Below are 21923 nucleotides of genomic sequence, written 5' to 3'. Positions count from 1 at the left end.
GGCTGTGTTCAGAGCTAAGCTAAAGAGGCAAACAGGGAGCATTTTACCTTTAAAATCTGAACGAGGCTCCTGAAGCACATTTCTCTCATCTCTCATTAAAACATCAAGACATGTTGGCCTGATTTCAGAGCATTAGCCAAGAGATATTAAAGGCTTTCAAGCAAATAGATACCCCCAAATTAGACCCTTTTTTTTTGTTCTTGGTTGCTCTGAAAATATCAACCCTGTGGTTTGCAAGTAGAATCATCAGAATAGACTTAATTGTTAAAACTGAGGCATGTATGTATAAAAAAGCCACTACCTTTTCTTTGTCCATCTACCTTATCAAATATTTAAAACATAACGTTCTTTGCTTTTGCTCTGAGTTCTGTGAGATTCACTGGTTTGGTTCTCTTTCCTTACTGTTCTTTGGGATGTTATATAAATGTGAGCTTGCCTGTTGCTGGGAAAAGCATGGGACATGCTTACCAAAACTAAAGCTGAGTGTGAAAGAGGGAGAATAACATTTTCAATCTATTTTTGAGCTCATACATGTTTTTAAGCCTCAATTTCCCAAATCCTGCTTTTTTTTCATGTCCTGATTTAATGATGCCATTAAATACTCCCCTTTCCTGTAGCTTCTTTCCCAGTTGCAGGGTAGCAGCACTTTGTGTGCTAGAGCAATGGGACCTTACTAGGTCTAGCATCTCAAAATCAATTTAAAACCATCACTTGGATCTCGTGTGCACGCAGGATACAGTCGCTGTTTCTACACTGAGTAATCAGAGGTGAACTGCTGGAAGACTGAAGCCAGTTAATGTTTAAGAGTGTTGGACCCCAGGGGTCCTAAACCATATTCCCTTGCAGATGTTAATGTTGCCTCTCTGACTGCAGAGAGATCTTTTATTGTCAGTCTTGTGCATAATTGTTGTTGTCGTGTCCTTCTAGTAAAAACACTGCAGAGGTTGTAGAATTAATATATATATATATTCATTTCTTATAAGTGATTCCTGTGGCTCAGACTGGGGCCCGTGAGCATGGCCAGGAGCAAGGAGAGGGGTAAATGCATAGCTCAGGATCAATGCTGGGAGACATTTGCCAGGGAAATCTTCAGCGGCTCTTAACGCCTCTCTGGTTTACTCTTTCCTTCACTGTTCCCAGCTGTCCTGGTTTGACCAGTAGCAGGCATTTTTCTCCTTCTTGTAGCTGGTGCAGTGCTGTGTTTTGACTTTTGGGCTGAGAACGGTTGCTGATAGCAAGTGTGTTTTGAGTTACTGCTCAGATGTTTGGTTTGTCCAAGGCCTTTTCTGAGCTCATGCTCTGCCAGGGAGGAGGGGAGGCCGGGAGGAAGGAGAGACAGGACACCTGACCCAGGCTAGCCAAAGAGGTATTCCATACCATAGCACATCATACCCAGGATGTAACTGGGAGGGACCCGGAAGGGCTGGGGCTCTGGGGGGATGGAGGAGGTATCGATTGGTGCTTAGTCGGGCAGGGTGGAGTGAGTTATGGGTCGGTGGCTGGTGAGGTGCTGTATTCTCTTCACTTGTTATTGGCTTTATCATTATTGTTTGCAGTAGTAGTAGCAGGAGTGATTTGTGTTGTGCCTTAGCTATTAAACTGTTCTTATCTCAACCCATGGGGGCTACATTCTTTGGATTCTCCTTCCTAACTCTCCGGGAGTCGGGGAAGCAAGGGGGGGAGTGGGTGAATGAGCTGTGCGGATTTGGTTTAAACCACAACACCAGCAAAACATCACTTTGGGAGCAGATGGTTATAAGGAAGAGTGGGTTTTCACCCCTTGCTTGTGCCTTGTCCCGGCACATGGTCCAATCCCCCTGGCTATCACATGCACACCGGTGACTGCCGTGAGCTTTGTGTTTGCAAGAGTGGGATTTCTCCTTCAGAGAAGTGAAAGGAAAGCTTTGCTGAAACATTAATTTGGTTCAGCAAATACCCTGGATGCAACTAACAAGCAAGCAGGTAGCTCTCCTTGATGGGAGCGTGGAAATGGGGCACTGGTCCAGCCAACTCTGCTGCAGGAAAAGGGCTATTACCAGGTGAGCCAGGGAGTTCATTTCCATTTTCATTAAGTTGAATAAAATGCAGATAAAAATGCCATTAGAAGGAAATAGAAGACAGTGTTTCAAATGTATAAATTTTAGCTCTTTACCATAATCAGGCTGCACTACATGAAACCTGCAAAGCATTAGGGAAGGAAAATGATCTTTATCACTATTTTTATAAGAAATGAGGCTCATAGGCCATTCTTGCCCATGATTGCTCCTGGGCAGGAATTGTCACGGTGGGAAGACAAGCTGCAAGCTGCAGGTTCATTTCTTCTTCTGAAATTAGTCAGAAATTCTTACTTTCCCCCACTGACATTGGTCTAAGACTGGGCTAGAGGTCCCTTATTGCTTGAGTCTCTTCAATGCCCACCCTTCGAGGTTTTACAGTTCAAGAAGCAGAAGGACTCACTGTACTGCAAGCACCGTGGTTGAGATTTAGGTATAAGAAAGTTTCAAGAGAGGTGTTCAGGTCGTGTTAAGCCAAGCAGACCACACCTTGTACAGGACAAAAGTTTGCTGCTGGACTTAGTCCAGTCATGGAAGAATCATATGTAGAGGGGTCTTGGGATTTACAGAAGATGCTTGAGTCTGCAGAGATGCTAAACCAGAGGTATCAGGATGTGTCTATGATGGTGGAGATGCTGGCAGGTTGTAGGAGGCTGGTTCATCCTAATGTTGTTCCCTTTCATCAGTTAAGTAGAGCCAAAAATACAGCTTGTCACTGCTGTTCCTGTTACTCTGAGTTTTGCATTTGATAACACAGTAACATGGCTCTCTTGGGTTCTGTGTTGTGTCTTCTGCATTACAAGCAGATGAGTATTTCTTTACTGACAGCAGTGGGGTTTATGCTGCTTTCTGTGTGTGTATGAGGGAGTTAAATTTTTTTTTCCTTAAAGATGAAGCTTCTGGGAAGATAAATGCCAGAACATAGCTCTTGTGAGGAAAAGTGACTTCAGCCACCACTAACCTTAATAAATATGTATTACAGAATCATCTTAGCTTCCCCTGATTCACACCAGGGAGTTTAAATTTCCCATTACTGGGAACCTGACTTGTCAAAATCCCATCTGTAATTATAAACCTGCATGAGGAGATGGGAAAATGGTGGGAGAAGGAATGAACCCATAGTATCTGGCTGCAAGATGTGTCCTGTTTCCAGAGTAATTTCAAAGGTAAAGCACACAGTAAGCAATAGCACAAAGTGTCGCTGCATACTTGCAGGTATATTTGTGCAGCAATAGTCACTGACCATGCTGCTGAAACCTGATTTTACACTCTATCCTAGCACAACCAGGAGCAGCCACTCCAGAGTAAATGTAATTACCTGGGCAATAGCCCTGAACATTTTCAAGCCTGATTTCTGCCATTCCCAGGCAGACGCAGCAAAGCTCTGTAGGAGAAGGGAAGAAAGGAAGGAGGGAAAGGCAAAGAGGCAGCACCCTGAGCAGCAGGTTACCAGCATGCTGTGAATCCCAGCATGGGCTCAAAGGTACCAAGCTGCATTTCTTCTGCATGTCAGTTTGGACGGGGCTTGGAGCAAGCTGCTCCAGTGGAAGGTGTCCCTGCCCGTGGCAGGGGTTGGAGCTGGATGAGCTTTAAGGTCTCTTCCAACACAAACCAGGCTGGGGTTCTTTTTGAAAGCCTCCCTGGGAGCAGAGGTTTGCTGGAGGATGCTCTGCCAAGGGAGGGTTTTCTCAGTGTTGGCACCACATCTGGTGAGATTCCACAGGAAGTCAGATAGGAAGATGGAATGAGTTAAGCTGCAAGGAAAGGAGACAGATGGGAGGAAAAGGGACATATCAGATACGATGCATATGTGCTGCATGGGGAGGGAGAAAGAGCTCAGGTAGCCCCTCCCAGGTACGCAATGCCATTTTGCTATAGCAGAACAGAACTTCAGACAGGTTACACCTGCAGGTTTCCATCTGTGGCTGCAAGCTCTCATCACTGTGTTTAGGCACCTGTGGACATTTCTTGTTGTGTTACTTCTGCCTCCTTGGGTTCTGCTCTGAGGTGAGATGTTGTGGGAGTTGTTAAACACCCATCACTGCAGAGATGAAGGGCAGGACCTCTGCCAGCCAGGCTGGTGATGCAGGCACTCTCCCCTCTCTGTTTTTTGTCCTTTGAACTGCAGTAATGTCTCAGCTATTGAGTTTACTGTAGAAAATCAATACGGAGCATTAGAAGCTCAATAGAGTGGCAGGAGACAATTGCAGAGCTCAGGATAAGTATTGTCCAGACCTGCCTTCTCTCCACCTAAAATGGCTGTGCCCACAAAAGCCTATAATCTGCACCACCTTCTGTGTGGTGGTGTTTTTCTAGCTGCTCATTTCTAGCTGCTGTCACAACCTCACTGTAGAAGAAAAGAGCTTTCTGGACAGGGGTGCCCAGCTCCATTTTACTTTGTCTTGCAGCCACACCAGACGGGGTTCACCCTGGGGGTGCACAGACTCCCAGGAAACTCCTCCTGGATCAGCCACCCCATGAGGCTGGGGATGCATTGAAACACCCAGTGTCACCCTTGTGTACAGTTTTACACAGGTTTCATTAATTTCGTTTGAAAGAGCAAAACCCATGCCTTGAAATTGCAGCTGCTCTCCTCTGGTCCCTGCAGCGTGTGCAATACTGGCATAATGTGTTTGGGTTTTGTATGGAGTGGAGGAGCCTCCTACAGCACACATACACTCATTCATCCAGAGGAAAAGGGGAGCATTTCACCATCAGAGGCTGGGATAAGGGCAGGAGCTGTGGGAAGGGTTGATTTGGGAGGAGCAGGGGGTTTGGGAGGGACAGTTGGGCAGTAACCAGTCCCTTTCACAAACTGCCCATCGCAGTGCGGAAGGAACTGAAATGTTCTATTGCCAATTTGCCAATGTCTCTATCGCCAAATCCTCTGCTGTGTCCATCTCAGCCTGCCTGACATTGTCTTTGATGTCAGCTGGACCGCTGGGCTCTGGGTGATGGCACTGAGGGACCCAGCTCTGCCCTGGGGGACTTGCACAGCAGAACTGTTGTTTCCATAGCTGGTCAGCACAAGCAGAAGAAAGCAGAGATACAAAAAGATGATGTATAAGTAGGGGGAGAAAATGAAATGAAACAGATGAAACTGAGCTCCTGCTTGCTCAGCACAGCAGTGTTTAAAGTAGATGAGAAATACTCAGTCAAGCCATAATTTTCCTAAGGTGATCCTGAACATTGTCCTGCACTGTCCCTGTGAAGCCAGGGGGAACCAGGAAGCCTTACACTTTGCTGCAATATTTTGCTCACAGTGACTAACCCTGACATGAGGCATCACTGGATTCCCAAAATACCATCAGTGTCCCAAGCCTGGGCTGGTCCTGTAGGTTTATGGCTGGGATGTTCCTGTGAGAAGCATCCAGCACAAAAAGGATGGCAAACACCTCAGCTAGCAGCCCCTGAGAGCCCAGAGTGGTTGCAATGTGCTCTGTGTCAACCTTGACCATGTACAAGGCTTGACTTCATGCCTCCAACTGTAGCAAGGTCCTGTTATGCCTTTTTCATGGTGCCCCAGGACATTGTGGACTGCCCAGATACATGCAAGAGGCCTCTTGCATAGGCAGAGTGGGCTGACAGATGAGCCACAGGCTCTGAGGGAGACCTATGGCAACCTGAAGCAGTAGCTGGACATGGAGGGGTTAACTAGAGCATCTCACGTAGCAAGAGGTGTCCATGCACAGACAGTGGCATCAGCCTGGAGCTTCAGCTGGGTCCCCTAACATCCACAAAGGGAGGAAGGTTGGAGGTGAGATGGGACAGGCAGGTCCTTGGCATGTCTGTTGTCCAAGGGCAGTTGGTGATGGCTGGTGGCCGCCAAAGGTCCTGTCGGATCCCAGTGACAGTGATAGCTAGGAATAGGGCTCCTGAGATGAATTGCTCTTGCATGGTTACCTCACTGCTGGCTAGCAGCCAGGCTGACAACACAGTGTATCACCACGTTTAGCTGCTTCTGAATGCATAAAGCCTGCCTGCTCCTGTAATGAGCCTTCCCACTACTTGTACACATAACAGAGAGCAGTAAGCATGAGAAAGAGTAAAAAGAGACCATCAAACACATCACTGACCTCAAGCAAATGGGACAGCTCAGCTTTTAGCTACCTAAGTACTCAGAGATGATGCAGCCATGGGAGAGAGCCCTCAGGTCCTTCTTCAAGAGCAGGGGAAAGGCAAGCACAAGCTGCTTCCAGAAGAGCAGCTGTGGTCACCAGCCCCATCTTTTAATGACACTGCATTTCCCTGCCTGTCCAGCAGCCAGCTACTTTCCTGCATCATCGCAATGCACAAACTGCAGGGTAAGCACCATGCACGGGTACCAACCTGCTGTGGGCAAACTCCATCTCATGCCAGCAGTGCACAAGTGGCTTGGGTCCCCCCTTCAAGGCAGTGATGTATCAGCAGCAGCCACAGCCTCTTTGGTACCCATGCCTTGGGTGTGATAGATTCCCACCTGCCTCCAAGCAAGCACAGTGCCCAGAAGCATTGCCTAGAGCGTTGCGCAACCCTGTAGAGTCAAGTGTAAACCCTGTGGGCTCCAGGTAAAGTTTGCCCATGTGGTGAATTTGGATGAGGGACTCAATACTGTCAATACTGGATGCGGGGCTGTGGGTCACAGAGCAGAAAATCACTGCTGGCTTTCAGTTGCACCAGCTCTCTCTGGGGAAGCAGTCAGTGTCCCTAGAAAGACCAGTGCCTCCAGCAATGCAGCAGTACTGTTTTCTGAGTGGTTTCTAGCTCTTGCCACACAGTTCAGTCCCTCTGAGAGCAAATGTGTCACTAAGGGCATCAAGATTCCCTGCTCACGTTCTTATTTTGGCTTAAGCTGTCTGAGATTTCTCTCCCATTTCTCTCTATCCATATTCCATCTTTTTCCCTGTGAAAACATTGACCCTGAGGGATGGACTTGCTGGGCAGCAAGAAGCCCCCATTCAAAGACAGTATGGGCAGCAGGGGGAGAAGTAAAGCAGCACGAGCTGATTGGATTGACCAGTGCAGGTTGAACAGAGAGCTGCTCAGCCACCTCCCATACAGCTGGCTTTTAGCATCTCTGCATTTTGTGCTGATTGCTTTGGGGAAATCAGCACTGACCGGCAGTTAATGGGACCTAGATGTGTTTTACCACGTCCTGAAAGGCCATAAAATAGGAAACTGAAAGATTATATGAGCCTCAAGGCAGGAAGGCAGGAGACGCTAGCTGTGAGAGTGCCAGACCAAAGCCACAACTGGTCTCAGGGTGGTTAAAGTCATTAATGACACAGCCCAGGATGGATGTTTGCACACAACAGTGCTCTTTGCTGAAGCACAGACCTCCCGGGCTCTTCAGACCACGTCTGTAGCTGGAGCACAAATTGGCACCAACAATTAGGAAGGCACCTGGGAGATGAGCAGAGCGCTCATGAAATGCAGAGAAGCACTGAAGCAGATCCTGCAGTGTTTCAAGTGTGGTGCAGTCCTGAGGGTTCAGACCACAAGATCACTATTGACTCCTTTTGGGTGGCTCATGGGAGTGCTGGGAGGCTGGAGCTGGGGTCTGGGTTGATCTGTGCATCAGGTTCTACATGAACTCACTGCTGTGAAAATGAGAGCTGCTTGTTAATATGCAATGAGTTACAGAAAGAGCCTAATAGATGTGTAGCATGTGCTAAACACTTACATGTGCTGGGGTTGAGCACTTGTCATTCCAGAAGAGAAACAATCATTTACACACACAAACAGGAGCTCAAATGTAATGCAGACTATAAGCATACAGATGAAAGGCAGCCAGAAAGCCACTAGATCCATGTTCAAAACCAGGGGTGAGTGGCATATGACAGGAAAATATGAATGTACTTCACCTGAAGTGTATTGGATGTTATCTGTGATGATATGAGGTTCAATCAGATACCTCTAGAGAAGTGTATAAGTATTTTCAAGACATATAAAATGTGGCATCTCTGGCAATGGCCTCTGTTGTGTCTGCAGCCCTGGCTAGTGAAGGAGATGTAACAGAAGGTGATAGTTGCATCCATCTCCTATCCAGAGAACACATTTGCATGATGTTCATAAGGATAAAATACATTAGCTAGCTAAAGAAAGTGACTTTCAGATGTGCTCAGTGTGGCCTGGTTTTGCTCTCGGTAAAGTTAATGGCAAAACTTCAGACTGTTACATAAGGAGAGACTGGTAGGGGTAATGCCCAATGCTTTCGTCCCCTCTCTTTAAGTTACAGTCAAAAAGGACTTCATCACACCTACATACACCTTAAGGGACCACCATCCCAGACAATCTTCCTTCAAGAAATTAGATGAGAAAGATGCACTGAAAAGCATCTTTTAGTGCATTATTACAGCTTGAATAGGACTTTATCAAATCAAATCTCCATGCATATTTGACAGCCAGGCAGTTTCCTGTCCTATAAAATCCAACTTAGCCTATAAATAATTTGGGCCTGACTTTCTGAGTTGCCAAATATCTGAAAACCCAAGGCAAAACCCATTTGTTCAGCACTATGAAAAGTCAAACTCGTTAATTCACTTTTCTTCCCCTTCCAAGAATGAAGAAATAATTTAAGAGATTTGGAAACAAAAACATTCTTCAACATCAACTGAGGATTATGGTTCAGAAAGGAAACAGGAGGGGAGCAAAATGTTGTTTAAATTTGTGTCATGTGTCATTTTTCTCTTGCTATTAAATTCAATGGAAAACAAAGTCCACTATAATCAAGAGCAATTGTTATGGTAGAAGCATTTATAAGGTGCAATGAATATAAATGGATCCATTTTCCTTGATCAGAGTAGAAGGAAAATACTGTTCAAAACAGTTTCTTAAACCCTCAAGCCCACTACTGAAGACCTATTGAACCCAAACAAGATGAGCTGCTGGTATGCAGGGAATGGCCACCAATTTTGCAGTCAAGAGCTAAAGAGGATGTTTAGGCAATTTTCCCATTAAAATCACTTACCAAAGTCCCAGTGGCACTGTTTATTCCTTTGGAAGGGCTAACAGAGATGAAGTTAATGAGCTGTTTGCTCTTTGCAGCCTGAACCCAGCTGTGTTCAGCCCTTGGTGCTGATAATGTTACACACGGGAGAAATTTAGGCTGTTTGGTTTTGGCATCTTGGGTGTCAGGGCCAGTCTTTTGCTGTGGCAGGAACCATCAGGGAAATGTGACTCAGGATGAGACTGACATTTGGACTGAATGACCAAACTCTTGTTCAAACCTCTTTCCCTCCAAGAACACAAGCTCTTCCTTCAGAATTACAATATTGCAGCTGATGGCAGTGAAGGCTGGAGTCTTTCTGGATTGTAGGGCATGATGAAATAGGTCTAGATCAGCCTCCTGATCTAGCCTCTCAAAGCTGAGCACCTCCTATGTCAATGACAGCTTCGTCCAGAACGTATCTGGATGAAAGAAATACAGTTCTTCAATGCTTCATTGCTCCCCATTACCACCAGACACTAACTTGAGCTGCTTATGGAGTGGGGTGCCATGAGCAAACCCGGGGTGCACAGCATCACTTCCCAGTGGCTGCAGGTATCCTGCTCTACTGGGTATGGGATGCACTGCTTTGTTTCCTTGGATCCTGATCCAGCTGTTTTTAGTCCAGACTCTGTAATGAGTTCCTAGGAGGAGCAGAGATGCAAACCCTGCTAGCTAAGACAAAGGATACTGAATACCTGACAGCAAGGGCTGGGAAGAGGACCTTAGGGAGTCTCAAAAGCAAGGTGCTGAATATCTGAAATGAGGGACAGGGAGGTAAGACTTGAGCAGCCTGTGACTCTGTTCCCGTGGGCTGTCACCACTCAAGAGTGTCACCAGCATTATGGTTTGAGCTGGACTGAGAAAGCAAAAGCACAGTAACGGAGGAAAATCTTTCTTAATTTCAGAAATCACTGACTATCACCACCTAGGCTTAATCAATTGTTAACATCTATGTAATTAAACAGTAGCATAAATTATTCCCTCTTGGTGCTGATGAAGATAATGAATAACAATCATGACTGCTTTGTCTCACAGCACTAATCTGTTTTGAAATATACATTGATTTTATTTTGATTAGGACTAAACCTAGTTTCCATTCTGCAAATAAACCTCTCTGATTTGAGTAAATTGCTGTTGGCATTTACATTATGATAATCCGCTCAGAATCCATCTGATCAGCTACTTTCTTACTGTGTGTCATTTGCTTACTTTTTAGTCCACTATAATTTTGATGTTGTACTTTGGAATATTTAATTATGGCTTCCTTTGTCCTTCACTCTATGATTCACATTTTCCCCATCACTATCATTATCCATGAAGTACTCCATAACTCTGCCAGCCTCATGCTGGCTCATGCAGGCTTGTTCTCAAGAGCTGGGTTCACACTGGTGCTTCTGACAGTGCTTCAGATGACATGGTGGGCTGCCTTCCCGAAGGAAAATGTAGTTTCAAAGCCCTGCGAGAATGGAGATTTGTGACGACTCCAAAGGAAAACAAATAATCACATATTCATTTTGCACTGAAACCCTGTTTCCTGGTGTCTTCATGACCCTTTCAGAAAATCCCAGGAGTTAGAGCCTCTCACTGACCAGCCTTAAAAATACTTCCTAACTGTTTCACTTGTACCACAGAGCTGCTCCTGGCTCTATCCCCCAGGCTCTCTGTCTTCTCCATGCACAGCCTCATGCCAGAGAGGGGTGATCGCAATTGAGCACAGCAGAGATTGGTACCTGAGCCTGGATCCCTGATCAGACACTGATACTGTAGGTACAGCCACTGACCTGAAGCATTTCATTAGAAACAGCTAAATTTTTCACGCTGTTTTCAAGGCAGAGTGTGTATCTGGCAATACTGAGGTATGCAGTCATCTCTGTGCTGTGAGATCTGGTAATTTCTGCCTCTCAATTATTCACAATATTCAGTTCTGGTGTTTTCTAAATTACATTTTTTTCCTGTTTTAAATGTTTTGGGGTAGTTTTTTATTCCGTGTTTATTTTTAAGAGAAGCACATCCTTTTCAACAATTCTGTGCTATCTGCCACAGCTAATCCAGATTTCTAGAGCCTGGTCTGTGGTCTCATACAATCTAAATCCACCAGTACTGCCAGGGCAGCCCTTCCCACCAGAGAAATACCAAACTGGGGAGTTATGAATATTGTGTTTCACCTTCAAAATCAGGAAACTTAAATATTGTCTTAGAAATTGGTTGTAAAAATAACTTGATCAACCAGCAAGTCTGTAACTATCAACTTAGATTTGTTCCTGCAGGGAATAAGATCAGATTCCCTCCTTCCAGAAATGGAAAATTTCAGTATGTGAGGATGAAGCTTAGAGTCTGACCTGCAGCTGCATCACGTCGGCTGCTCATTTAATTTATGTGGACATAGATGGGAAATGAGGGGTGCTTTTTCTCAACAACAGCAACCATTTCATCATCTTGCAGCCCCATCAGAGAGAGATTTAGGACCAAAATGACACCATAATTCTAGTTCAGGTCTGGAAACTGAGACACAGCACAGCACAATCACTCGTCCAGCACTGGGACTGACATCCTGTTTCTTTTCCAAAAAAGCGGCATGTAGTCAGAGGGAAAATGGTTTCCACCCACTTAAATCTGCCTACTGTATCACTAGGAAGAGTGGGTCAGACAGGGTGATCAAAGTAAGCAGCAGAGAGATGGGATGGCCATTCAAACAAAAAACAAGTTCTGTAATTTGAATCATTGATGGCCCAAGGCATGCAGAAGCAAGCTTAGTGCACAGCAAGGGGAGTCACAGAGAAAAAGAAGCTTTGAAAAATGCAAAGCCAAGCTGCAAACATTCAGGGAAACCTGATCCCTTCACTTCCAAGCATTTAGAGTCAGTGTTAAGGGCTATTTCTAGAATGGTTTCTATTCTGTTGCCTGTTGTGCACAATCTTTGTTTAACTCTGATTCTCTCAAACAATTCTTTTATTTCAGGCTTGAGCTCTGCTGGTGGTTCTGGGAGAAGACATGTTGTTTCTGAGAAGAGATGATACTATCACCTACTGCTGGAGTTGAAAGGAATCATTGAAACTCTGTTGCTAAGTGCTACATCTACACATCTTTTAAATACCTCCAGGAATGATGACTCCACCATTTCCATGGGCAGCCTGTTACAGTGCTTGTCCACTCTTCTGGTGAAGAAATTGTTCCCAATGTCAAGTCCAAACCTCCCCTGGTGCAGCTTGAGGCTGTTTCTTCTTGTCCTGCCACTTGTTACTTGGGAGAAAGACCAGCCCCCTGGTCCTCATCACAGTTGTGCTCCAGGCCCTTCACCAGCTCCACTGTCCTTCTCTGGACCTGCTCCAATGCTTCAGTGTATCTGTTGTAGTGAGGAGATTGTCACTGCTCTCCCTTTGAATCCAGCCTGGTCTAGCTGGGAAGCAACAGTGGAGGGGGCAAGAGATAAGAATTTTAGCTTTGTTTTCCCACCTGCACATTACACCATCATGGATTTGAGACTGAGATCAGAACAGCAATGAGAGCCAGAAGCTAGCCAGGCTTTGGGTAGGGTAGGTTAAGATCTGCCTACATTTATATGTGTAGATGTGCAACAGAAAGCAAAGGAGCAGGAAATAAAGCCTTTCAGAAGCATGTAATTTCTCACGGCTTTCAGCACAATTTCATATCTTCAGCTTTGCTATGGAGTCTAGTTTGGGAGCTCTCAAGGATCCAAAGCAGTGTAGTTTCACTGGCTAGCTCAAGAAAGTAATATGATTTATATTTAACATGTCCCAAGTGAATTCTTCTAGAGCAGAGTACTAGAAGGGCAGTGGATTCCAGGATTGGGCTCATTGCAAAAGGCACAGAGGGTGATATTCTGCAGTCAGCCTGGATAGTCTTCAACTTCTAAGACTGTGGTTCTAGCTTTTACTTCTTAGATCAAACCATAAAGTCTGGACCCTCTAAATTAACAGCTCTTTGAAATCTGGATTGGTGCTCTGCTTTTCCAGGGGTCTCTGGCTTGTCTATGAAAATTTTAGGTGAAAAAATAGATCAATCTGAGTCATGATCACACAGGCATTATTCAAGCACTTGGTGAAACAATATTTTGTATTCATCAGGCTTTTAACTATTAGCTACTGAAAGTGTGAGTCTGCAAAGCCCTCGTGTGCCAGTGCTCCCACGGCAGCCTTCTGCTCCAAGACAAAACCCATGGCACTGGAATCCCACCCTGGTTTCTCAGCAGATGGCAATGGCACAGGGTTTCTGAGTAGCAGACAAACACATTGCCAGCCTGCTGCAAGGCCAGAGAAAGGGATGACTTCAGGTCCTTTGGTCATCAGAATTAATCAAGTATTAAAGTGAAGGACAAGCAGATTTTGCTGATTTAATGGATAATTCCAGCTTATTTGGTCCATCTAATTCAGACTATTAGAACTGAATCTGAACTGACTACAGACTGTCCCTGATTATTTTTGTCAGTACCTTAGATATAGGTCAACGCAGGTAATCAGTTTTCAAGGGACTCTTTAAAACAGTAAGAGTGGCTATTTAGATGTACTTTTTCATTTGTAAATACTCTATTTTCCTCATTATCGCTATTAAGTTTTGCTGTTGTTCTTGTTTTTCTTTTCTTTCTCATTATGGAGATAATTTCTTCCATCTCCTAATTGAACCTCTAATGACATCTGTAAGAAACTATGCCTTGTAAAGGCACCCTTGTTACCAAAATAGTTTGTAACGGAGGGGAATGAGCTTTGTGAATGTTGACTAGTCTTAAGGCAACCCTATGAGTGATCCTGATTCGTGTGGTCATTGCCTGATCAGGAGAAAATGATGGGCAAAGAACTTCAATATAACCCAAGAAATACTCTTTTGCATCAGAAATGCTACACAATCCTTTTTTCCTGCACATACAAACGTAAAAGCAGAAGTGCAAGGCACAGAGAATTTATAGACATGCTGCTTAGTTTATGAAATAGAAGATACTTAAACCTCATCAATCTTCCCCAAAGCAGAAGGGAAATATGATTCTCTCTGGCAAATTAATGACTGTTGAGAGTTCTGCACACAGGTGAAACAGATCTCAGCAGCACAGGCATCAAAGGCAGTAGTGGAAATTTAGTCTTTAGAGTGGGCTCTGGTTAGAAAGAGCCCACAGTCCTGTGTCCTGACTGCACACGAGCTTGCAGCGGGGTCCCCACAGTGGTCTATTTCCTTCCCTAAGCTTCAACACCTAAACAGAAAATACTGAGAGAAACACAGTCCAAGAGTTGCCCCAGAAAAGGTAGATGCTCTTAGCTGGCTACGTCTCAGTGAAATTCACTGTATGGTATGTATGGCACAAGCTGGTGATATCTTGGAAGCATCAGCCATTAGTTTGAAGGATTCACTGAGGGTTGGTAAGATGCTGGAAAACTTGAAAGACAGTAGACATCTTTAAATGCCAGTCTTTGAAATGTTAAATAAGAAGACAGAGTTAGGAGCTTCCCTCACAAACCTATATAACTTCAATTTTCAGAAAACACTGAACTGGATAATCAAATAGACTATCTGTGTGCTCACAGAAGAGTATAAGGAGATGAGTAACAGTCTGTATGGATTTGTCAAGAACAAATATGTCAAACCAATCTAATTTTCATTTATGACATAAAGCCTTGTGGACAGAGAAGAAACAGATGAAGTCATAGATCTTGATTTTAGGAAGGCTTTCAGCACTGTCTCCCATGACACTTTCATGAGCTAGAAAAATATCATCTAGGTGAATATATTATTAGGTAGTTGCAAAACTGGTTAGAAAATTATAGATGGAACAATCATTGACAGATTACTGTCAAAATAGGAAGCTTACTATACGGGCTAAGCTTTCAGCACTCTCATTAATAGTCCCGATGATGGAACAGAGGAAACATTTTCAAGCTGGCTGACACCACCACTTGGAAAGGACTGACAGTATTTTGGATGACTAGACTTACAAATGAACGTCACAAATTCAGAGCTGAGTTGAAGATGATCTGAAAGAAAAACAGAGAGCTTGCTTGGTAGGCATAGGTACATCTGGAAAGGAATAGTCAGCTATATGAGTTCAAGATTTAGGGTCATGAAGGTGATAAGGGCCACGATGATGATAAGGGAGCTAAATCACCTTCCATATGAAGACAGGCTGAGAAAATCGGGGCTGTTCAGCCTGGAGAAAAGCTGTGTGGAGACCTCAGAGCAGCCTTTCAATGTCTGAAGGGGGCTACAAGGATGCTGGAGAGGGACTCTTCATCAGGGACTGTAGCTACAGGACAAGGGGTGATGGGTTCAAACTGAAACAGGGGAAGTTCAGGTTAGATACAAGGCAGAAGTTCTTCACTGTAAGGGTGCTGAGACACTGGCATAGGGTGGCCAGAGAAGTGCTGAATGCTTCATTCCTGGCAGCGTTCAAGGCCAGGTTGGACAGAACCTTGGGTGACATGGTTTAGTGTGAGGTGTCCCCGTCTATGGCAGGGGGTGTTGCAACTGGATGATCTTAAGGTCCTTTCCAACCCAAACCATTCTATGATTCTAAGATGGGAAACAATTTGCTGATGAGCAGATCTGAATGGAAGTCCCTGAGTTTATTGTGGATGAGGTGCGCAGGAGGTGTTAACAATATCACTGCTGGGAAAAGGCAGACCATGCTCCACACACTGAACTGTTATCTGTGAGCCATGTCAAGAAACTCTCCCATGTAGCTTACCTTTAAGGCTTTGGATACATAAGGTTAATATTTAGCCAGTCATTATGTTCCTACATAAAACACAGTATTCCTTAAATGATTTATCCTCAACTTAGCAGTTGGCAAATTTAGCTTTGAACATATTGGGCTTGGGAAGGAAAGGCAAGGCAAGACTGAAATTCTGGTGTGACTGTGGATCAAACCATCCATTTCTCCCATAGTTCTCTTTGCTACCCACTTGTCTTCTGAAGCACATTGCTCTTAAGAGTGCAAGGGTGGAATTGACCTAGGGAACCCAGCAGGCTTCTATTAAAATCTCATTGGGTAAAAGCTTTATCCCTTTTGCTGGTTGTTGCATAAATAAGCTAAACCAGCCATCTGAGGTCAAGGTCCACTTTACCAAGAGCTTTCTTTTATCTCTACTCACATAGCAGGATGGCAGCTTTTGCTCCTTGCTCAGGGCAAGTCCTGCCTTTCAAGAAACAGAGGAAGCCAAAGAGAGCCTTTCCATGCGAAATGTCGAGACAAACCCTTTTCAGCTCCCCAGGCCTCTCCAGATAAGCACAGAAAGGCCACGGCTGCCTGTGTGCTCAGAGCCCTCCCATCCCTCTCGCTTACGTTCTTTGTCGAGAAAATCTGATTAAAGCTGTGCAGGAGAGAAGCAGATGGCAGTTTTGACGTTAGGTGAAGACAGCTTAATCTCCATCTGTGCTGACATTTTCACATGTCTCCCTGCAAACGCTGGGCCCCCTGATAATCACTAATGCAGAGCTGCGGGGGTGAGGGCTGCTCTTTAGGGAGAGGATTTGCTAGGCAGGATGCTGGCCTGGAACGCCGGGAGCTGGCAGAAACTGGCAATGTACTGTGGCCCTTGCTGAAGAAACTCATTATTATCCCATGTCTTTGGGACTGGGCTATCAACCTAATTAGCACCCCACACACCTAAGCATTGCTGAGCTCAGGCTCTCAGAAAGTGCCTGCTCCAGCTCTGCTCCACTGGCACAATGTGCACTGCGCACCGTTCTAAAGAGGCAATTAAGGAAGCTTCAGAGTAATGCTAGGGGAGAACAGCATCACAAAGGTAGTGCATAGTTTGAAGACAAGCTAATTACAAAGGGGTACATTGCACTGGTTGTAACACTGAACACTGCCATGAGTGTTGCTGTAAGTCAGAAGTATCTCGCAATTAAGTCAGTGATGTATTTTCTGTTTGGTATCTGAGGAAATACACAGCACTTTGATATTGCACGGCCTGAGTGTGCCTGCGAGGGTGCTTCCACAATGGGGCTTGCCAGGCAGAAATGTATTTGTCACCTTTGTCTAGATCCAGGCTGAGCATTGAGGCAGCTTCTGGTGTGGTTGCTGAGGGCAAGCTGGGGCAATGTAGTAGCCTGGTCTCTACTGTCATTACTTGGCACATGGGACTGGGAGTTCTGTGGCATTATGAGCCACTTGGTCACTAGCAGGAATGGAAACTGCTTCATATAACACCTTTCATCCCCTCAAACAGGTAGGCACTATTAACGTGTAAAGCTCAGTAAGAGCTCTATCATGGCAAACCCCTTAAATTCATGCAAAGGTGTAATACTGCAGAAGCACAACTGCAGCAGGGCACTGCCCAGAGCACTAGAAACCTTCTCTTCCTGGGTTTACATACCAGAAGCTGAGGCACAGGTCCATGTTCCCATGTGTCAACCTCACATGAGGTCCACAAGATCCAACAAAGGAGTTGATGTGACCATCTGAGGAGGCAGGAGCATCTCAAATCAAGGTTTCAGGGGAGCTTTTGGTAGGGTGCAAGAAAGACAATAAAGAGGCATAGCAGTAGGGGTGGGATTCAGTCTGGTGCCCCAACATAAATAATTGGAGAACTCTTCTCATTACATTTAGCAACCAAATAACACAAAGCAAAGGGAAATGTGCAGTTTAATTGAAGCCAACTTCTGTTATAAAGGAAGGCAGGATAATGTTTTGGCCAAGATGAAGTGACAAAGTTCCCATTAACAGCACCAGCATGTCTTTTGCAAAGAAATTAAAGCATTGGGTCTGCGGTGCACTAAAAGGGCAGCAGAGAGTGGTCTGGTGGAGAGACAAGAGCTGATGTGGCAGCATCACTCAGGAAGGCTGCTCTTGATGACCGCTCTCCTAGGATTGATCCCAATACTGCAAGATGTAAAGAAAAGCTGGAGCTACAAACTCCTCCTCAAGTCCTGCACTGCCTGAGAGCCCCAGGGATTAGACCCAGGGTTTGAGGGGGACTCTGTGGCTGCACATTCAGGACAGATTGGTGAGAAAGCTCTAGGCCAGGGTCCCAGGGCACAGCAGGCATCAAGGCAGACTGCCCTGGGGACATGGTCAGGCACAGCATCGCATAGCACTGCAGGTAGCTTTGGGTTTAAATAAAGCTTTTTGATTCTGAGCGACACCTTCTGAGCAAGTCTTCACAGCTTCTGCTGCCTTTGGTAAGGATCCAGCTTAGCATTTGGCAGAAGGTAACTGAAGAGATGATATTTACTGCAGTCCCAGCTTCATTGTATCCTCTTCACACCCATCCACATTTACCTTCCCATATGACCCTGTGGGAATTTCACAGAGAAATCAGGCAACAAGCACTACCAGTGCACTTTATGGTTCCTGATACAGATCCTGCATCCATGTGTCTGGGAGTTCTCTGTGGATCACACCATGTGAGTGTGGGTCCCCAGAGAACTGCAAAGCAGACACAGGGCAGGAAGCCACTTGTGGCAGCATCCCCTGTTATCAAATACCTTATTTGAGGCTTCTGCCCAGACAGGTTTAGGATGCTTCCCATGGCTGAGTGACACCCAGACGAGCTACTGCATGGGGACCTTTCCTGGGCAAGCACAGCAGTTTATAGTGCCATTGTACTGTTTAGTGTTCTCCACTTAGGGGGTTGTGGCTTTAAGGCAATGCATGAATTACTCGCTTCTCAACTTTACCAAGCATCCTTGAAATGCTACTTGTGCCATCTTGTGTTTTTCCTGCTCTAAATCAGTTTAAGTGTTTTGTTCTCTCTGCCACCTATTTTTATATACCTACCCTACCTGAACATACACACAATCCCAGTTACACTGCATTTCTAGGCAGGTAAACTATCCTTCACACTTTAGAAAAGCCAGCTCGGCCTAACATAGACATTAGAGCTTCTGACCCTCTGTGACTTGTTTAAATCAGCCAAGCAAAGGAGTGTTGATGACCATATCTCATGTGTTTTGCTGATTACAACCAGCCCATGTCAAACAAGCATGAGGTTATCACACAGAACTCTCTGACTACACTGAGAAAAGGAATCTTTGCCTGTGAGGTCTGAAGGAAGTTGAAAGGTTACAGTGAGGTCCTACCTCAGTAATGTGTGAGCATTGCACTCTGCAAGGGAGATGCTGGTAACATTTGCCCTCAATTCTGGGAACAAATAATTGCTCAGGAAACACAGGACTGTTGTCTTTGGTTACAATCCTTATTCAGGGTGAAATTTAGAAAGCTCAAGGCTAGAAATAAATTGTCTAGAAATAAACCAATAATCCAGTCATGGCTTTGGTTCAAAGTTTATCCAGAGAGAAATTCTTTCTAGCAATTCTAGGATTTAACCAGGTCGATCCCAGTATCTGTGAGCACCTCCTGTTTTCCTTTAAACATATCATTCGTCACTGTCAAGGGCAGGATGATCCATGGCCACTGTATAGAGTGGCAGAGAGCTTCTCATGATGTGCCTTTGCTCTGTGGAGCCTGGCTGGTGCTCAGCATCCTCCTGGCTCCCTGCTTGGTGAGTGACACTTCATAATCTAGAGAACAATGTGTGGCAGCTAAAAATAGCTGTTCACTGCACAAGTCCTCAGGTGCCAATCCACTTGTGGTAAGTATCCCAGGATTTGTGAAGGCTTTGTCAGATAACTGATCGCTGCCTGAACACTTACAAGTAGTATCTAAGATGAGCACAAGAAATCAACTGAGTGCTTTATTTGAGGAGATCCTGCAGAGTTGTCCTTCAGTGTTTGCTCAGCTTTATCTCTGTTTTCATTTACATGGATAGTAATGAGCTCTTTCATACAACTGATCTGGCCAGCCCTGACGGCAACACATACTCACGTGGGGAAGGCATCTGTCCCAAGACACAGCCACTGCAAGGGACTGGGTCAGGGCTCCTCACTGACTTCCACACAAGGGTTTCAGCCAGTTTTAAAAGCTGCTGGAGTTAATCAAGCTCAAGAGGAGCTTCAGGTAGAGTTGTAACCTCCAGCAGAGTGTCTATAACAAACAGCCCATACTTCTGTGGGGGAAGGCTTCTGCAAGGTGACCTACAAGCTCAGAAGCAGAGACGGGCACCCTGGTATAGATGCATTCAGCTGGTACTTGCAATGATGTAGTACATAGAGCTGCAAAGTCAAACTGAGGAATCAGAGAAAAGGAAATGATTCTTTATTCAACAGCAATATTTCAGTTCAAGGTTCATTGATGGTTTCTTTCTTTTCCCTGCTCGACCCTTTGTCCCTCCTTTGCAAAGAGTCTGATGTGGGCAAGGAATGAAGGATATTAAAGACCACTCTGTATGAATCTCTTTCCCCCAGAACTTCACTGTGGATGCAAAGGCAGCAGCCTGGCCCTCTGGAATGGACATTGTCTCCCTTTGAACCCAAATAACTGTGATTTTACTAGTGCTGCTGGAGGCCGTAGTTTCCATATTGATGCAAGGTCTCAGGAATCATCTGAGCTTGTCATGATCTGAGCTGATATTAGATTGTATTAGCTGTGATAGTCATTATTTAGATAATTGCCTGAGTGTGGTTCGGGTTTGCTGTAGTTGTGCAAGAACAAGTAGCTGCTTTGTATGGACTGAGTGGTCTATGCCTAGAATAAAATAGGGGTGTCAGAGTGCAGAATCAGCTGTTCCAGGCTGCAGACACACACCATGATGTTTGGTCAGTGGTTACTTCAGGAGAACAACTTTGTATTGTCCCAGTAAAACCAGCTTTAGAAAAAGCAAAATTAACTGAAAAAATGAATACCTGAAAACCAATGGGAGGAGGAAAAATGTACAAAAGATGTCTAGAAAATGTATAAAAATAAATGCAACCAGACCGAGACAGAAAAGATAGCCAATGTGAACTTCACAGTTCTGGCAAAGAGGAGGAAGAAAACTCATCACTAACACCACACTCTGTAGAGTGGGGGGGGGATGAACAAAGCAGGAGAAGATTGGGGAAATACCAGCAAATCCTAACATTTCACTGAAATTTTTTAGTGAAATTTGGCTGCATTAAGTTAACCATCTAGACCTTGAGTCTGAATAGCATTGTATATAGACTACTAATAATAGAAGCTTCTTGTATCTTGTTTACACCATTCAACCTGCAAATCAGACCAACATTACCCAAGAGGAGCAGCCTGTTTCTATTACACTCATGGTCTCCTGGTTTCACAACAGGCTGTGACAGCAGTTTGCTCTTGGTGTTTTCCTTCCTTATTTCACAATAGCACATTCTCTGTTATCTTACTTGCAATAAACAAAGTAAGGTCAAAACCAGGAAATGAAGATGCAGCAATCAGACATGGATGTTTACACCTCAGGCTCAGTGATCTGAATTTAGCATAGGTTTGTAACAAGTTGCTGACTTCCTCACTAGTCCTCTGATTCTTGATTATATTTCTCTTCCATAACACTTTGGTACCCCTAGCTCCCAGGCATCACTTTGAACTCCAGCTACTGCTTTGTAAATGAGCCTCCAGAATGGAAAGAAAAGCTTGAAAACAACGACCTGAGGCACCCCAAAGCTTCAGAAAGCAGAAAGCAGGGACAGGAAACTGAGGACTGAGAGACAGGATTGCTGGTGCTGCTATTTAACTCTCACTGTTTTTCCAGCCCATCTCATTGTCAGGGGCACCCAGTACACACTGAACCATCTCTGATGCAGGAAACACCACCACATTCAGGGACTGACTCCTCTTTGGATGATGCAGCTGGTCTCAGTCTAGCCTAAGTCTCAGTCTAACTAAGAAGTGTTAACAGGGGGAAGTCTGCATCTCCCATCGCCTCTTCCGCCCTTGGCAAACCTGCCCTGGAATATAACCACTGTATTTTCCACTTAGAAAGCTGCATCAGACTGCTCAATGTCAGCTTTTGTTCCAAAAAGGAGAAATAGAGAGGAGTAAAAAAAAGGGAAAATACACACCAAAGTAGCTGTTTGCAGGCTCTTTGTCGGGTTCTTTGAAGGCA

Source organism: Melopsittacus undulatus, chromosome 10 (genome assembly GCF_012275295.1).
Source record: "Melopsittacus undulatus isolate bMelUnd1 chromosome 10, bMelUnd1.mat.Z, whole genome shotgun sequence".
Taxonomy (NCBI): domain Eukaryota; kingdom Metazoa; phylum Chordata; class Aves; order Psittaciformes; family Psittaculidae; genus Melopsittacus; species Melopsittacus undulatus.
This window is presented reverse-complemented; position numbering follows the sequence as displayed.